At 38.2% G+C, this 17,826-nt stretch overlaps 1 protein-coding gene across 23 annotated transcripts in view; it reads left to right on the forward strand.

Annotated features, from left to right (window-relative positions):
- Positions 1-17,826, forward strand: part of ASIP (agouti signaling protein) — a 76,722-nt gene that overhangs the window by 16,168 nt on the left and 42,728 nt on the right. For 2 of the 23 annotated variants that reach the window (XM_060396824.1, XM_042229574.1), the window contains exon 3: positions 6,331-6,384. The exons of 18 other annotated variants lie outside the window; for them this stretch is intronic. The gene's annotated coding sequence lies outside the window, so the exon portion shown is untranslated. Of the gene's footprint in view, positions 1-6,330; positions 6,385-13,235; positions 13,369-13,992; positions 14,217-17,826 lie in introns of all 23 variants that reach the window. 3 more of the 23 variants (XM_060396825.1, XM_042229590.2, XM_042229581.1) reach the window with 3 other exon arrangements.

Genomic DNA, 17,826 nt, shown 5'->3' on the forward strand with positions numbered 1-17,826 from the left:
GAGAAATTAAGTTATGGGAATTAGCATTTGCTTTCTACCCCAACCCAAAGAACTGTTAATCCCTCTGTCAGTATCTTTGTCAACCCATGAGCCAAAGTTAGCTCCTTTGCTGTCATTAGTGGAGAATGAGATCTAAACATTGCTCTTACAGTCTTTGCTGCTGTGACCCCAGTGAATAGGAATTAGTTTTCAGCTCAGCTGGGTAATGTGGCTACTGGTTGCATACACCAGAACTACTTCAAACCCCCATATTTCCACTTCCAACTGGGTTGAGGCTGGAGTCCATTCTGCATTGTAGTGGCTAGTGAATGAGGACAGATTTTTCAAAACAGGTCTTTTGATATGTAGCCCTTTCACTTGAGTAGGGGTTTGGGAGCATGGCTGAGTGGCCCTATCCATGGGAGACTACTCAATATTTAATTACCACGTATGCTTTTGTATTTTAGTAAGGCTGAGAGTTTAGCTTCATTTGGTTTTAGTTCTCTGAATACCACTGTGTATTTTAGCTCTTTGAACTCTGTCTGTACTTAATGCTTCAGCAAGCAGTTTTTCTCCTTACTGGTTTTGTGTGTTTTCTGAAATGTCTTTTTGGTGGCTTCTTTTAAGAAATTACAGGCCTATAATTATCAAGTTTTGTAGGATAAATTAGACATGGCCTATAAAAATAACTGATTATGTTGGATGTGTTATTTCTGAAAAGGAACCCAAGCAAATTTCATAATGCCCTGGTTATTTAATGATTTATGTATAAATAGGACACATATTTAAAATAAGGCTAGAAATGTAGTTTCTCTGTTTGTTACTTATGGGATAAGATGTTACTGAAATAATCTTGTGAACTGTGTGTCTTTCCACATTTTTTTCCCCACTGCCTTTCATGAAGATGTTAAGGTTAGTTTTTATTGCTGGCAATATTTTAGCACCTTTTACATTAGACATTCAGTCACATTTTTCTAATGTGATAGTAAACATTACTCAAAATAAATGATAAAGTATTAAGAATTGGCCCTGTTTTAAGTTTCTTTGTACCTGACAAGACTAATAAATAATGGATTATTTTAATATTGTACTAGATTTTAGATTCAAATTGCTATCTTCATTGACTCAAATCACAGTGGTTTACTAGGTGAAGATACAGGCTCTACAGTGTATTCGATTGTGAAAGTGTTTTAAAAAATCATGTGAAACGTCACAGTTTTCCATAGGAAATTCATAGTCACCTATTTCCATTTCTGTGAATTTTAAAGCTGTAAATGGAGGCAAAGTTGAAATTGGCTTTAGAAATAATCTTTGGAGGAGGTGAAAGAAGATTATAAAACGAAAGAGACATTAAAACAGATAGATTAATCTAGCAATGAGAGACAGAGGTAGAAGAGAGATCCTTGAAAGGGACATGAGTCCTGGAGAGATCTCCCTAAGATACATAAATCTAATGTCAGATGTTTTCTTTTGTTGTTGTTGTTGTAAAAACTAAGAGCATTTTTTGGTCCCCCAGCCCCATTCCTTAGGAAGCACTCATTTTTCTCTCCCAATGTTTTTGCCTTTTCCAGAATGTCACATAAATAGAAATCATAGGCTATGTTAGTTTCTTAGGATTGCTGTAATAAATTGCCACAAACTGGGCAGTTTTAAACAGCACAGCTTCATTTTCCCCCCATGTTCCAGGAGTCTAAAAGGCCAAAATAAGGTATAACTAAAGTTGGAACTTCTCAGGAATAATCTGTTCTATGCCTCTGATTTCTCGCATTCCTTGTCTTGTGTATATATATATCTCCAGTTTGTGTCTTCATCTTTAGCTTGATCCATTATATTTGTGATTTATATTTGATTATATTTGTGAAGATCCTTTAAGATCAAGTAAAGTCAAATTCTCGTTTCCACGTGGACATAAATTTAAGGGGAGACACTGTTCAACCCAGTGGTAGTCTTTAAAATTTTTAATTAATGTTTTAAGTGTTTAAAAAATTATCATACAGTGATTGGCTTTTTTTGGGTGTTCAGTTCGGTCACTCAGTCGTGTCTGACTCTGCAATCCCATGGACTGCAGCACGCCAGGCCTCCCTGTCCATCACCAACTCCTAGAGTTTACTCAAACTCATGTCCATTGAGTCAGTGATGCCATCCAACCATCTCATCCTCTGTCGTCCCCTTCTCCTCCCGCCTTCAATCTTTCCCAGCATCAGGGTCTTTTCCAGTGAGTCAGTTCTTCATATCAGGTGGCCAAAGTATTGACTTTCAGCTTCAACATCAGTCCTTCCAGTGAATATTTTTGGGTGTACAGTTGTATGAGTTTTAACACATTTATTGATTCTTGTAACTAATACCACAATCAGGATACAGAACAATTTCATCACACCAAAAACCTCCCTTGTGCTGTATTTTTAGTCAAGCTCACCCTCAGTTCTTAACCTCTGGCAGCAACAAGTTTGTTCTCCATTTCTTTGTTTTGTCTTTTGGAGACTGTCACATAAATAGAATAGTACATATTAAACTTTTTGAGAAGGGGTTTCACTCAGTATGATGCCTTTGAGATTCCTCTGAGTTGTATTTTTAAAAAAATTATTTACTTTTGGCTACACTGGTATTTGTTGCTAGAATGGGCGTTCTCTAGTTGTGGTAAATGGAGCTACTCTTCATTGTGTGTGAGCTTCTCATTGTGGTGGCTTCTCTTGTTGGGGAGCATAGGCTCTAGGTGTGCAGGCTTCAATAGTTGCAGCATGCGGGCTCAGTAGTTGCAGTTACCAGAATTAGTTGCTCTGAAGCATGTGGAATCTTCGCGTACCAGGAATTGAACCCATGTCCCCTGCTTGGCAGGTGGACTCTGATTCATTGTGCCCCTAGGGAAATCCTGTTGCGTTTTGTTAAAAACATTATTGCTGAGTAGTATTCCAGTGTGTAAATGTACTACAGTTTATTGATTTACCTGTGGAAGGAGATTGGTTTCCCTGGTGGTTTGGGGGTAAAGCATCTGCCTCCAATGCAAGAGATGTGGATTTGATCCCTGGGTCCAGAAGATCCCTTGGAGCAGGATATGGTAACCCACTATAGTGTTCTTGCCAGGAAAATCCAATGGACAGAGGAGCCTGGCAGGCTACAGTCCATGGGGTCATAAAGTCAGACACTACTGAAGTGACTGAGCATGCACACGCACGTGGAGGGAGATCACCTTGTTTCACATATTTTGTAACTGTGAATAGAGCTACTGTAAACATTGTTGCACAGATTTTATATGGACATAACTTAGTGACTAAACAATAGCAGCACTTTACAGGTATTATATCAATCTTAAAAGCAAAACTACAATTAAGTTATTCCTGTTTTGTGGATGAAGAAAGTAATTCAGTGATTTGCTTAAGTTCACACAGTAAGCAATACATGTGGATGTGGAGAGATGTGGGTCTAGATCTATTTGACTCCAAAGCCTGCACGCTTAATTGCCGGGGTCCAGCCCCAGCAGGATCCAGGGGTTCCCTCAGGATGGATGGAGTTGAAGAGAGAGACGGGGAGAGAGATGGAGAGACCAAGCTTAAGTGGAGCAGGTCTGTAACTTTATTTTTTAAAAAGAGCTTTTATACCTTGGGTTGTACATAGAGGGGAATGGAAGATGCAGAGTCATGCAGGGTCAGCAGTTCTGACCTGTATTGAAACCAGGCTTTCTTTCTGCATACCTTTTCATATACAAAAGTCTTATGTGATTTACATCATCTTCTGGCCTGGGGACCTGTTAACATTTTATGACCCTTTTTTCTGATAAAGGTTTGTCAACCAGAAAACTTATTTTTCTCTAAAAGTGTTTTTTCTAAAGTCTGGTGCCACTCTCAGAAAGTACTAAATAAAGTTACATTCCTATGGGGCAAAGGTGCAGTGGGTTATAACAAAGAAAAAATTTATTAACTCAAAGGTCTAATGTTGCTAACACCAAGGCTACTACTTATTTTCCCTGCATACCAACTATATTAACTAATATACTTCCAGGCACACAATGGGTAAGGGATATAGAAACTTGGCAGCAAGCATCGTTTCAACAGTAAAATCCTTCACCAGCACTATTCTAATAATTTTTACTCCTCGAAGGGCTCTTTACCTCTTAGGACTTTAGAATGTTTAAGTTCCCCTGCCTTTCATGGTTGGGAAGTTGTGAACAATCATGTGCGTTAGTGTAAGAGTATGAATAAACCTGCCACGAAAGTTAGAATGCTAACAGAGGGGTTTGAATTGACATATTCCTTTCATGCCCAGGAGACTTATCGACTAGAGCCCTAAGTTGATTTTCTCCAGAGAAAGGTGGTCGGAGATAGCCCCTGTTAATGCCAGAAGAGTTGGTGAAAGGCATAATATAGTAAACAGTAGACAGACAGATTTTGGTATGGGGTAGATGCTCAAGCAGGTCCAGGGAGTCCCTCGAGTCCTGATCTGCCTTGCCTGTCAGGTCTCTCCTCATGACCTTGTCATGGGTGGGATCTTGTGTGCTGGCTCCTGGCACTTAATTACCATGTTATAGTATCTTTTAATGTATGCTGTAGAGTAGACTAGAAGAATTGTTTCTGCTTTCTAGTTTAAGGAAGGCTACCAGATGAGATGCTTGAGCAGAATATTGAAGGTTAAGAGAAGACCAGATGACCAGAAATTTAGGGAAATAGTGGGGCAAAGTTTTAACAGAACAAGATAAGTAAGTCACAGAAGTATTAAACAGATGGCATTTTGGAGAATGATGAATAATTTTGTGTGACTGGAGCATAGGGTATGTATGGGAGAATGGCATGTGGAATAAGATAATAGGCAAAGCAGGATCATGGCAGATGATCAGAGTTGTGTAGAAAGTTCAGCTTAGAAATCTTTTGATAACACTGTGTGGACAGGTTGGGGTAAGGCACGGAGAAACACTGAAGTGAGTATGATACTACAGGAAGAAGCAAATGAAGGGAGTAGTAATGGGTGTAATGAAGATGTAAAGTTAAGTTTAATTGTAAGATAGTCCACCCATGTCCAACTGTTTTATTCTAATGTCTTAAGAAAGTTTTTTGCCTCTTCCATACTTCCCAGTTTTATGCCATGAGTGTGATGTATGTAGGATGTTACAGATTTTTCACTTTAATGCTCAAGAGCATGTGTTAGCAAACTATGACCCATGGGAGGAATCTGGCCTGCTGCTTTTTTTTTTCTTTATAAATAAAGTTTTATTGGGATAGCCCCATTCATTTTATGTGTTCTCTGTCACACTGTCACAGTACGATGGCAGTTGAACAATTGTTACAGACATCATATGGTCCCCAAGTCTAAAATGTTTGCTTTTTGGCCCTTTACAGAAAAACTTTGAAGAACAGCAGATTGAAAGCTTTCTTCCATCTAATAACCGAAATGCATAGGATAGTGCTTACTTAATATTATATATTGTTCTTTGTTAACTAGGTCACTGACCACATAGTCATTCACAATCTACCCATAGTGTATTTGGAAATTTTTTTGAACCTGGGCCTTGGTTCCCTCTTGTTTAATAATTTTTAAGTTATTCTATTTTTCTGAACACAAGATCAGATCATGTTCAAATAAGGGTAGTTTTACTTCTTTCTCTGCAGTCCATATGCCTTTTGTTTGATTTTCTTGCCAAGTTACACTGGCTAGAACATTTGAATAAAAACGATGAGGGCTGGCATTCTTTCTTGTTCTTGATTTTAGGGGGAGAGCATTCAGTCTTTTACCATTAAGTAGGATAGGAATCCCAGGGACTGGGGAGCCTGGTGGGTTGCCGTCTATGGGGTCGCACAGAGTCGGACACGACTGAAGCTACTCAGCAGCAGCAGCAGGATGTAAGCAGAGACATTACTTTGCCAACAAAGGTCCATCTAGTCAAACCTATGGTTTTTCCAGTAGTCACGTATGGATATGAGAGTTGGACTATAAAGAAAGCTGAGTGCTGAAGAATTGATGCTTTTGAACTGTAGTGTTGGAGACGACTCTTGAGAGTCCCTTGGACTGCAAGGAGGTCAAACCAGTCCATCCTAAAGGAAATCAGTCCTGTCCATTGGAAGGACTGATGCTAAAGCTGAAACTCCAATACATTGGCCACCTGATGCGAAGAACCGACTCATTGGAAAAAACTCCTGATGCTGGGAAAGATGGACAGCAGGAGGAGAAGGGGACAACAGAGGATGAGATGGTTGGATGGCATCACTGACTTGATGGACATGAGTAAGCTCTGGGAGATGGTGATGGACAGGGAAGCCTGGTATGCTGCAGTCCATGGGGTCACAAAGTTGGACACGACTGAACAACTGAACTGAATTGAAGCTATAGTTTTGATTTTTTTTTAAATTAGATGCCCTTTTCCAGGTCGAGGAAGTTCTCTTTTACTTCTGGTTTCTTCAGTGTTTTTACCATGAAAGGGTGAGTTGTGTCAAATGCCTTTTGTGTGTTGAGATGATGATGTTGTTTTTGTACTCTGTTCTAATATGTCTATGTAATATATATTACATTAATTGATTTCTGGATATTATCCAAGCTTGTATTTTTGGTATAAATTCCACTTGGTCATGGAATATTACTTAATTCAATTTGTTTGTATTTTGTTGATGATTTTTGCCTCTCTATTCAATATAAGAGATTCACCAACTGTGTACAAGCGATCCATATCCTTGCCAACACTTTTAATCTCTCTCTCTTTTTTTTGGTTATTATTGGCTGGACCATGCAGCATGTGGGATCTTAGTTCCCCAACCAGGGATTGAACCTGTGCCCTGTGCATTGGAAGCATGGACCACCAGGGAATCTCCTGTTTGGAACTGTTATAGTTTTTTCTTTTTTTATATATAAAATCATGTCATCTGGGGACAGATAATTTTCCTTCTTTCCTTCCAATTTTTCTGTCTTTTTAAATGCCTTAATTGCTTTGGCTAGGACTTCCAGTACTGTGTTGACTAGAAATGGTGAGAGTGAGCATCCTGTCTTGTCCTAGTATTAGAAGAAAAAATTTCAGATTTTCACTGTTGAGTGTAATGTTAGCTGTGGGCTTTTTCATATTTTGTTGAGGTAATTTCCTTCTGTTCCTAACCTGACAGTTTTTTATGAAACAGTATTGAATTTTGTCAAATGCTCTTCTGCATTAATTGTGATGTTCATATGGTTTTTATCCTTCATTGTAATTTGGTGTAACATATTGATTTTCTTTATTTTTAAAAAATATTTTAATTTTATTGGAGCATAGATGATTTACAGTGTTATGTTAGTTTCAGGTATACAGCAGATGATTCAGTTCTATATATTTTCATTCTTTTTAGATTCTTATATGGGTTATCACAAAATACTGAGTAGAGTTTCCTTTGCTATAGAGTAGGTCCTTGTTGGTCACACTGATTTATTTATTTCGTATGTTGACCCCATCTTGCATCCCAGGGATTAATCAATCCTTCTTGGTCATGATGTATTACTCCTTTCAATGTGCTGTTGAATTCAGTTTGCTGGTATGAAAATGAAACATTTTGAATGTTATAATGTGGTAGCTCTGGAAATACCAGATTCTTCTCCCATCTCATGGTTTCTTCTTGCTGCCTACTGTGGTTGTCATTTGATTGATTGTTTCAGACTAATTTTGTATAGTCCTGTTTTCTTTGTCTTGTATGGTCTCTGAAGTCTATTCTGTTAGATTAGTAGTTTGACAGACAACCTTTTCACTGATTGATTGATATAAAATCGGTTTATGATGTTTAAGATTCAAGAGTACAAAATTATATTTTGACTTCTGTATACACTACAACATGCTAACTAGCAAGAATTTAGTTTCCATTCATCACCATGCGCTTGACTTCCTTTATCCATTTTGCCCTTCCCACACTTAGTTTGTGCTAGCCACTATTCTGTTCTCTCTGTGTACTTATTTTTGTTTGGTTTGTCTACTCAACCCCCCACCCCCCATACACATATGAAAGAAATCATACAGTATTTGCCTTTTTCTGTCTTATTTCACTAGCATAATACCCTCCAGGTCTATCCATATTGTTGCAAATGGCAAAATTTCCTCTCTTTAAAAAAAAAATTTTTTTTCTTTTTTTTAAGCTGAGTAATAGTCCCTTGTTTTAAATATATACTACATCTTTTTTTAATCCAGTCATTCATGGATGGCAGCTTAGTTTGTTTACATATCTTGCGTCTTGTATGTAGTGCTAGATTGAACATCAGTATGCATCTATCTTTTCAAAATAGATGTTTTCAAATTTTTTGGATAAATACCTTGAAGTGGAATAGCTGAATCATATTCTTAATTTTTGAGAACTCTCCATACTGTTTTCAGTAGTGGCTACAGTAATTTTCTCTCCCACAAACTATACAAGGATTCCCTTTTCTCAACATCCTCTCTAACACTTGTTATTTCTTGCCTTTTTGATAATACTTATTCTAATGGTGTGAGGCGTTATCTCATTTGTGATTTTGATTTGCATTTCCCTAATATTTAGTGATGTTGACAGCTAAGAGTTTTATGATTTCAGGTATTACATTCAAGTCCTTAATCTGTTTTGAGTTGACCTTTTGTATGGTGTAAAGCTGGTGGTCTAGTTTCATTCTTTTGCATGACCAGTTTTTCCAACATCATTTATTGAAGAGACTATCTATTCGCCATTGTGTGTTCTTTTCTCTTGTGTATTAATTGTCCATATATGTGTGTGTTTATTTCTGAACTCTCAATTCTGTTCCATTGATTTGTGTGTCACTCTGATAGTACTGTGCTGTTTTGATTACCGTGACTTTGTAATATAATTTGAAATCAGAGTGAATGATACTTCAGCTTTGTTTCCCCCTACCCCCCCTCAGGATTGCTTTGGCTATTTGGGGCCCTTTGTGGTTCCATACAAATTTCAGGATTTTTTTGTTCTTCTGTTTCTGTGAAAAATGTCATTGGGATTTTGATAGGGTTTGCATTGACTCTGTAGATTGCTTTAGGTGCTTTAGGTGATACGGACATTTAAAAATGTTAAATTCTTCTAATCTATGAGCCCAAATATCTTTACATTTCTTTGTGTTGTGTTCAGTTTCTTTTAATAATGTCTTTAGTTTTCAGTGAAAGATGATCTTTCACCTAGCTGGTTAAATTTATTCCTAGATATTCTGTTTGTTACGGTTGTACATAGGATTGTTTTTCTTAATTGCTTTCTGATGATTTGTTGTTAGTGTATAGAATAGACTTTTATATATTGATTTTTTTTGGTACCCTGAAATTTTAGTATATTTTACTTCTAATAGATTTTTTGGTGAAAATTTTTTTAAATATATAAAACTATGTCATATTTGTTTCCTGTCTTTTATTAAACTGTAGGACACCCAGTTGGCATTGGAGAATTGGTTGTTGGTGTGGGGAACCCATCCACTGCACTCAACTTGAGACTTGTAGAATTAGCGACCAGCACCTTTACGCTGTTAAGAAAATGAAAAGAGAAGCCATAGGCTATGAGAAAATGTTTGTAAAACATATAAAGGACTTATATTTAAAATACACAAGTAACTCTTAAAATGCAACAGTAAGAAAACAAATAATGAGTAAAATATCTGAACAGATAGCTCGTGAAACAGTGTACATAGATGGTAAATAGTCAAACAAACAAAAAGATGCTCAACATCATGTCACATGGGAATTACAAACTAAGCCACTAGTGAAACATCATTGTACACCTATTAGATTGGCTAAATTCCAGAAATACTAAATTCTGACAATATCAAATACTTGTGAGGATATGGAGCAGTAGAAATTTTCCTTCAGTTCTAATTGGAATGCAGAGTGGTACAGCCACTTTGGAAGATGATTTGGCAGATGCTTACAGAGCTAAAACATAGGTTTACCCCTATCATCCTGTAATTGTAGTCCTCTTTACCCAGTTGAGTAGAAGACTTACATACACAAAGAACCTGCATGATAGTATTTATAGCAGTTTTATTCATAACTGCCAGAAGCTGGAAGCATCTAACATCCTTGGAATGAACACATGTGAAATGTTTATTCAGCAAATTAAAAAAAAAAAACTGTCAAGTTCTGAAAAGATACAGAGGAAACTTTAATCGTAGTACCAAGAAGCCAGGCTGAGGTTCTTAAATTGTGTGATTCCACTATCTAATATTCTGGGAGAAGCAAAACTGTAGAGACAGTAAAAAGATAAGTGGTTGCCAGAAGTTCTTATTGAGGGAAGAAGAATGAATAAGGGAAGCACGGGATTTTTAGAGTTGGGAGATTATTCTCTGTGACACTATACTATTGAATACGTGGCAGTTATGCATTTGTCAACATCCTTAGGACTGTATAAGTTTCATAAAGAGTGACCCTTAATATAAATTGTGGACATTAGTTAATTAAAACTGTAGAGTATTTCAGGTACTGATTAGCAAGGCAGACAAGGTTGCCTACCTTTGTAGAAATTAATAAAATTAATTTAAAAAGTCAGAAAAATTTCAGTGATGTGGTAGAAAGTAATAGTATGGCTGCATTATACTGGGTAGTCAGGGAAGACCTGAGTACTACCTTGAGGGCTGAATGCAAGATGCTAGCTATTTAAAGATAAGTGGGAAAAACATTTTCAGCAGAGGGAACAGTTAGTGTAAGCCTATAAGTCCAGAATGACTTTAGTGTGTTTGAGAAATAGAATCCAGATTTACAGTGGCTAAGGAGGAGAATGTTAAGGAGAGGAGAACTCAAGAAAGTAGGTCATGTGTGGAATGAAGCGGAGCGTCTGTAAGCCAGAGAGGAATTTGGATTCTGTTTTAGGTGAGTTAGGCAATTATTGGATATTTAAGCAGAGTAGAGCAAGATATAATTCTGATGTTCAGAAGAATACACTAACTTTGATGGGAAATGGCTGAGAGGGAGAAGGAGCAAATGCAGAGGCTGCTGCTGCTGCGTCGCTTCAGTTGTGTCCGACTCTGTGCGACTCCATAGATGGCAGCCCACTAGGCTCCTCTGTCCCTGGGATTCTCCAGGCAGGAATACTGGAGTGGGTTGCCATTTCCTTCTCCAGTGCAGAGGCAGGGAGCCTTATTTAGTGACTTGTAATAGTTTGTTGACAGGGAAGGGCTGGTTGTGGCTTGGGCTAATGTAGTTAAAAGAAAGTAAGCATATATTTTAGGGTATATAGTAGGGTATATTTTGCAGATAGAATCTTTACAACTAGATGAGGGAAAGATTTAATGCTCATAGCTTTGGCTTGAGCAACTGGGTGAATGGTGCTGCTGTTGAGCCAGGCAGAGTTTCACCTTAGTCATTTTAGTAATGCAGACAGTTGTAAAGGTTAGACCTAGGAGTCTGGCGCTCAGGGGAGAAGATGGGCTTTGAAGTGTAGATTCTCTATCTACTTAGTCTTGAGGTATTTTTCAAATTGTACAAGTATGGTATATATTTTCTTTTTAAACTCAAATAATACATATAAAACCACAAGTTCCCCATGACTTCCTTCTTTAGTACACAGGAGGGCAGCCACTATTAACAGTTTGGAATGGATACTTTTTCTGCCTTTATTTATATTTACCTATAGGGATATGCATTTTGTTTTTATTTGCAAAAATATTACATTATATATATTCTATAACTTAAATATTCTTGAACTCTTTCCATTTCAGTTACTAGTAAGTTGTTCTAATTGTTGCATAGTTTTCTGTGGTATGAATTTGTGATTATTTAACTGGTTGCCAATTAATACTAAGGTTTCTTTGATTTGTCTTTACTGTTATCCAAGTGGTGTGTTTTTTTATTCTTAGAGATTTAAAATAAATAATTTTGATTATATGAAACTAATGTGAATTAGAACATACATTATTAAAATTATCAGCATGTTTTTGCAAAGCATCTCACAGTTCTATCACAATGATTCTCTGTAATTATCTGGAGAGAATCACTGTTTCTAAAAATGTTTGTAGTCTGTACTTTCATTAGTCTTCTTTACATGAAATTGTGTTTTTAAAATACATTTTATTACGATTTTGAATTTATTTTCTTTGCAACTTTATAATGTTAATTTAGAATAATCTATACTATTTAAAAGGGTATTTTTCCAGCAATAAACTGTCGCTGTAGATCAGCAACTAGAATAATACTTTATCATGCATAAAGTCAGCATCCAAATGTTGGACTTTTCTCACTGCCTCCTAATTTCCTTATCTTGATGTCATAATTCTGAGGCAAACAGTCTTTTTGGTATTGAGGAGACAATAAAAACTATACATATGTGGTACTGATGTCTTTGAGGACTCTTTCTGTAACAAGCAGTTTGAATCAGAAGAATATCCTGTGCAATGCTGTGTTGACTTTTATGGTACACCTCAGTGCCTTTATATTCTGGGTGACTACTAATGGCTTTATTTATGATGTATGCCTTCTGTATTTAAAATAAAATGGCCCTTTTAGTAAATTGTATAAAACATCCGAAATGGTGCAATTTAAGTAGACATAGAAAGTGAAGGAAAAAATATACAGACCAAGCCAAGGGAATGAGCTAGTCATTTGAGTTAAGGCTGCCAGAATTTTAGCTTTGAACATGTTGTTTTTCATTCTTCCCTACATCTGTCTGTCCCTCCCTCCCTGTCTCCTCAGCATATGGGATTCTGGTTCCCTGACCAGAGATCGAACTCATGCCCCTGCTTTGCAAGTGGTCCTACCCCCTGGACCACCAGGGAATGGAAACCTAATTTTGTATGAATACTGTAGACATGTTTACAGTTTCAGGTTACTTTGTTTGCCTTATTGTATTTATGTATTTCTTACATAGGACCTGGCAGATAGTGAGTGCTTAAGTAAATTTTACTTTAATCCTTGACCCACTCAAAATATTCCTGATATTTTATCAAGTCCCCAAAAGCCTAAGAACATTTTATTTTAAAAACATATTTAGTTAAATTCTGACAGTATGAATAATAAACATTCATAGCATTTTCCCCCCACATACATAATCATTCAGTCTTTCAACAACCTTGTGAGGTAGAGATGGTGTTATCCCCGTTTCTCTGACAGGAAACAGACCTAGAGAGGTTCAGTCAGTTCAGTTGCTCAGTTGTGTCCGACTCTTTGCGACCCCATGAATCACAGCACTCCAGGCCTCCCTGTCCATCACCAACTCCCGGAGTTCACTCAGACTCACATCCATTGAGTCAGTGATACCATCCAGCCATCTCATCCTCCTTCCCCCAAAACTCACGTCCTCATTGCTGATGTTTAATTCAGCTTTGGGGACTCCTGACTCATTAGCTGTTGCCACACTGTCCTTTTACAGGGGCCCTGGGGCTTGCTGTCCATTGTCATCCCTTCCTTCTCCCATCCTGAGGAGAATGAGCAACCACTATTCAGGCACCATTTTTTGATGGTTTGCTTCAGTCCTTCCTCAAACTACTCAACTACATTAACAGGTAGGGCACTGGGAGACCATTTCCCCCCATCTCTTACCCACCACTTGTATAAGAGTATTCACTACCAGATCCCAAACAGTGTCCTTATAACCCCAGTCTTTGCCCATGGGGTCCAGATCCTTTGTCTTCCAAAGAGTCATATCTCTGTCAGGATCCCATCGTCAGAATTCTCAAGGCTGAGATGTGATTTTTATCCTACTTACCAGCTATGTAAGAAAAACCTCTAGTCTTCCTGAGTAGAGAAAAACTGAGTTCTTTCCTCTTGCCTTTCTCTCCTATGTGCCTTCTTTACTCTCATCTCACACTTCTGCCGCATTCACCACACTATGGACAACATTTATGTGGGGCTCTTTCCCACACCAAGCAATTTTCTGCAACACCAACTTATTGTTCTACAAGTCAACTCAACTGTGACACTATCTGCCCAAAAAGAGCAGCATTTTCCACACATGAAGAGGTCAATGCCACAAAGTACACCCCGGTACACCACTTCAGACACCGTCAAGAGCTCAGATTTTCACCTGTTTTTCCGACCAACAAGGTTGGTCAGTTCCAACAACTTCCTGCTTGGGTTTGATTTGCCAGAGTGGCTCACAGAACTCTGTGAAAACTTACTTTTCACAGTTTATTAAAGGATATGACGAAGTTTTCCAGTTTATTAAAGGATATGACAAAGGATACAGATGAACAGCCAAATGAAGAGCTACGTAGACTAAGGCTGGATCCAAGCACAGGAGCGCCAGTCCCTGTGGAGTTGGGGTGCTTCACCCTCCTGCTATGTGGATGTCTTCACCACCAGAAACTTCCCCAAACCCAGGCTATGGGGATTTTTATGGAGGCTTCCTTGTGTAAGTGTAATAAATTATTAACTGCCTTTCCAGCCCCTCTCCCCTCTCTGGAGAAGTGGGGATTGGGGGAGACTGAACATTTCAAGCATCTAGTAATGATTTAATCTTTCTAGTGATTAACCCTCATCCAGGGGCCAACCAGGAGCATGCCCAGTCACCTCATTAAAAAAAAAATAAAAGATGTTTCTAACACTCTTATCACTTCGGAATTTACAAGGGTTTTAGGAACCCTGTGTCAGAGACCATATATTAGAACAAGAGATGCTACTAATGTTCTTTGTTGTTGTTCAGTTGCTAAGTCATGTCCAACTCTTTGTGACCTCATGGACTGCAGCACACCAGGCTTCCCAGTCCTCCACTATCTCCCAGAATTTACTCACATTCATGTCCATTGAATCGGTGATGCTATCTAACCATCTCATCCTCTGCCACTCTCTTCTCCTTCTGCTTTCAGTCTTTCCCAGCATCAGGGTCCTTTCCAATGAGTCAGCTCTTTGCATCAGGTAGCCAAAGTACTGAAGCTTCAGCTTCAGCATCGATCCTTTCAATGAACATTTAGGATTGATTTCCTTTAGGATTGACTGATCTGATTTCCTTGCTGTCCAAGGGACTCTCAACAGTCTTCTCCAGCACCACAATTGAAAAGCTTCAATTCTTCAGCGCTCAGCCTTTTTTTATGGTCCAACTAGTGTTCTTATCACTTAGGAAATTATAAGGGTTTTAAGAACTCTGCACCAGGAAGTTGGGGAGGGGAGCATGCAGAGACCAATATAGATATTTTCTTTTATCTTACACAAACTAACATTAGCACATTGCTGGCAAGAGACTCAAGACTCCTGAGTCATTAACAGAGTACATTATTGATCACTGTATAGCAAACAACATGAAGCATGTTTACATTGGTTCTCATAAGTATTATGGTGGTCACAAGGGGGGCCCAGGTGGATGCCTAAGTGAAAATAAAAGCAAATTTCATTTGAGGTAATAGAAATGATAGCATGGAGCTTCTCTTCTTGTGGTATACTGTTTAAGGGAAAAGTCTTTGGAGTAAGATTAACTATTCCATCAATTTTATGGTTGTATAACTGTGAATGATTTTCTTCATCTTGCTAAACTCTAGTTTACCCATTATAAAATAATAGAACCTAGAATCGTGAAGATTAAATGAGATAAAGCATGTAAAGTGCTCAGCACCACCTGGCACAGAGTAAGCTGTCAATTTATTTTTAGTTAACATGTTGTTACTATCTTGAGTTCAACAAGCAAATTGCCTAACATTTTTGTAAATCTCAAAGCACTATATTAAACACAGGATCTTCTTACATCTTAGAGAAAAGGCTATATTTACATAAGATCTTTTGGTGAATCAAAAGGAAAAAAATAGTTTTTCAGGAAATAGTTGAGAAGAAAATAAGGTCATATTCTGAGATTTCAGGTGGACATGAATTTTGAGAAGGACACTATTCAACACACTACATCCATAATTTCTGGTCAATGCTTTCAGTCGAAAACTTTTAACTAACCATAAATGCAATAAGATAGAGGAAGGGTAATTAAAGAGGCCCAGTTTTAGTTGTGACCATGCCACACAACAGTGTGTAACAATGGGTAAATCTCTTTATTTCTCTGGAACTCAGTTTTCTATTATATAAACTGAGAGGGTTGGACTAAACAGACTCATAACATCCCTCTCAGTTCTTAAATTTTGTGATTCTTAAATTATGAATTCATTCACTTCTTTTTTTTTTTTTTTTTTTAGTTTTTTATTTTTTAAATTTTAAAATCTTTAATTCTTACATGCATTCCCAAACATGAACCCCCCTCCCACCTCCCTCCCCACAACATCCCTCTGGGTCATCCCCATGCACCAGCCCCAAGCATGCTGCATCCTGCGTCAGACATAGACTGGCGATTCAATTCACATGATAGTATACATGTTAGAATGTCATTCTCCCAAATCATCCCACCCTCTCCCTCTCCCTCTGAGTCCAAAAGTCCGTTATACACATCTGTGTCTCTTTCCCTGTCTTGCATACAGGGTCGTCATTGCCATCTTCCTAAATTCCATATATATGTGTTAGTATACTGTATTGGTGTTTTTCTTTCTGGCTTACTTCACTCTGTATAATCGGCTCCAGTTTCATCCATTCACTTCTTACTGGACATTAATTGAGCATCTCTGGGGTCAGGCCCTGCACTAGGACCTGGGGATATTGTGGCAAACAATGTATTAAGATGCCTTTCCTCATGGAGCTTACATTCTACAAGAGAAATACAGGCACTACATGCATTACACAAATAACTATAATTTTATTCACTCTAAGAAAGAAAAGTACAGGTTGCTGTGAGAGTATATACCGGTGAGCCCTAACCCAGTTTGGGTCTTCTCTGATGGCTCAGATGATAAAGAATCTGCCTGCAATGCAGGAGACCCAGTTTCAATCCCTGGGTCAGGAAGATCCCTTGGAGAAGGGAATGGCAACCCACTCCAGTATTCTTGCCTGGAGGATTCCATGGACAGAGGAGCCTGGTAGGCTACAGTCCGTGGGATCGAAAACAGTTGGACACAACTGAGCGACTAATGCGTGCACACACACACACACACACAATCCAGTTTAGGGGGTCAGAAGATGTATTAAGTAGGTAACAAAAAAAGCAACAGCCAGGCAAAATTATTTGAGACTAATACCATCTGGATTTAGAGAAGGCAGAGGAACCAGAGATCAAATTGCCAACATCCCTTGGATCATCGAAAAAGCAAGAGAGTTCCAGAAAAGCATTTCCTTCTGCTTTACTGACTATGTCAAAGCTTATGACTGTATGGATCACAACAAACTGTGAAAATTCTTAAAGAGATGAGAATACCAGACCACCTTACCTGCCTCCTGAGAAATCTGTATGCAGGTGAAGAAGCAACAATTAGAACCGGACATGAAACAACAGACTGGTTCCAAATTGGGAAAGGAGTATGTCAAGGCTATATATTATCACCCTGCCTATTTAACTTATATGCAGAGTACATTATGCGAAATGCCAGGCTGAATGAAGCACAAGCTGGAATCAAGATTTTCAGGAGAAATATCAATAACCTCAGATATGCAGATGACAGAAAGTGAAGAAGAACTAAAGAGCTTCTTGATGAGGGTGAAAGAGCAGAGTGAAAAAAGCTGGCTTAAAACTCAACATTCAAAAAACGAAGATCATGGCATCTGGTCCCATCACTTCATGGCAAATAGATGGGGAAACAGTGGAAACAGTGTCAGACTTTATTTTCTTGGGCTCCAGAATCACTGCAGATGGTGACTACAGCCATGAAATTAAGACACTTGCTTCTTGGAAGAAAAGCTATGACCAACCTAGACAGCATATTAAAACGCAGAGACATTACTTTGCCGACTAAAGTCCACTTAGTCAAAGCTATGGTTTTTCCAGTAGTCATGTATGGATGTGACAGTTGGGCCATAAAGAAAGCTGAACACTGAAGAATTGATGCTTTTGTACTGTGGTGCTGGAGAAGACTCTTGTGAGTCCCTCGGACTTGCAAGGAAATCAAACCAGTCAAACCTGAAGGAAATCAGTCCTGAATATTCATTGGAAGGACTGATGCTGA

This window comes from Ovis aries, chromosome 13 (genome assembly GCF_016772045.2).
Source record: "Ovis aries strain OAR_USU_Benz2616 breed Rambouillet chromosome 13, ARS-UI_Ramb_v3.0, whole genome shotgun sequence".
Classification (NCBI taxonomy): Eukaryota; Metazoa; Chordata; class Mammalia; order Artiodactyla; family Bovidae; genus Ovis; species Ovis aries.